The sequence below is a fragment of the Lucilia cuprina genome, chromosome 2, assembly GCF_022045245.1.
Source record: "Lucilia cuprina isolate Lc7/37 chromosome 2, ASM2204524v1, whole genome shotgun sequence".
NCBI classification, from domain to species: Eukaryota; Metazoa; Arthropoda; class Insecta; order Diptera; family Calliphoridae; genus Lucilia; species Lucilia cuprina.
The window spans coordinates 62,074,324-62,075,944 of record NC_060950.1 but is presented as its reverse complement, the minus strand read 5'-3'; positions in this window follow the sequence as shown (position 1 = coordinate 62,075,944).

The following is a 1,621-nucleotide window of genomic DNA, read 5'->3' as shown; positions in this document are numbered from 1 at the left end:
GTTCTAGTTCTGTTCTAGTTCTGTTCTAGTTCTGTTCTAGTTCTGTTCTAGTTCTGTTCTAGTTCTGTTCTAGTTTTGTTCTAGTTCTGTTTTAGTTCTATTCTAGTTTTATTTACAAAATAAATATATATTTTATCATGTACATGTTTTTTTATATAACTGAGCGGGAAGTATTTATGCAAATAAATATGTATCTTAAGGATTTTCATTTTTCTTTACTTCACATTCCTCAGTGCTTTATTTTTGTTATTATTATGTCGTTTCTTGAAATTTTAACTGGCAGAAAACGAAATATACATATATGTGTGTAATTTAAAAACCGTTAACGGCCTTGAGCTGAATATAAAACCTTTAAGATTTTCATGTATATACATATACAAGTTCTTAAATGTGTATATGAATGATTGTATAAAAGAATATAATAAATGTTTTTGCTTATTATGTATTTTGAAGGGTGTCCCAGTTGATAGAATAATTGTTTTAGTAATAACAATTGAAAAATAATAGAACTAGAGGAGAAACTAAATTAAACGATGTTAGATATAGAAAATCAGAACTATAACAGAACCAAAATAGAAACTCGAAATGAACTAGAATTAACTGAACTGTACCTACTATTTCTCAAATTTAATGGAAACCCTTATAAATAAACACACACTGTAAAAACCAAAATATATTCTGGCATTTAAACAAAATACCTTATTCTTACTTGAATGATAAAAGAATTCTGTAGCAGTTAAAGATGGAAGCCAAGTGAACACGTGTATTTGTTATGCAGACAGGCGTATACTTAATATTTAATTATTTTTAATTAAATATTAATCATAGGTTCAGGTGGCATAATCATATTTTGTGCTAAATACATAATTCCAATTTGTTGTGTTTAATTAGGGTTTTTTATTTAACTAAGAACATATTTATATAAGAATGACAATATATTAAATTAAATAGATTTATAATAATAAATTATATAAGATCTATTTAAGCCTTGCAGTTGAATTGCTTGTTTAAATTTGAACATAAATATTTAAATATTTTTAACATTTAAGGACTGCAGCTCAACTCAATTAATTTAATCAGAAAAATAAATAAAACAAAAAAATTATTCATTAAGAAAAACGAGCATGTGTTCCTCCTCCCATGTTATTTATTTTATATGAACAAATTTTAGTGGAATTGAAAAAACTGATTTTTTTTTTATAAAAAAATTATATATTTTGTTCTTATTCTATTTTTTTAAATAAAAGAAATGTCTGACATCATGTTCAACAATGTACAACAGACATATTTTTATGCCATTTTACACATTTAACTTCAGCATTTAATACCTGTCTACATATGAGAGTTGAACAAGAAAAAATGCACAACATTTTCAAGAACAGTGGTTTAAAAACTACGAAATTAAAAAAAAAAAAATATTAATAATCAACTGACCACCAATTACTTTATTTCATACTAAAATATGTAAATATAGCTGTTTTCAAATAGACAAATTCTCAAAAATATTTACCCTCTTAAATCACTGTTTTATCTAATTTTTTCTCCCCCGCCAAAATCCTTCGTACTGACCAGTCACAACAAACAATTTATTTCATTCATTTTTGTACTCACCAGAACAAAA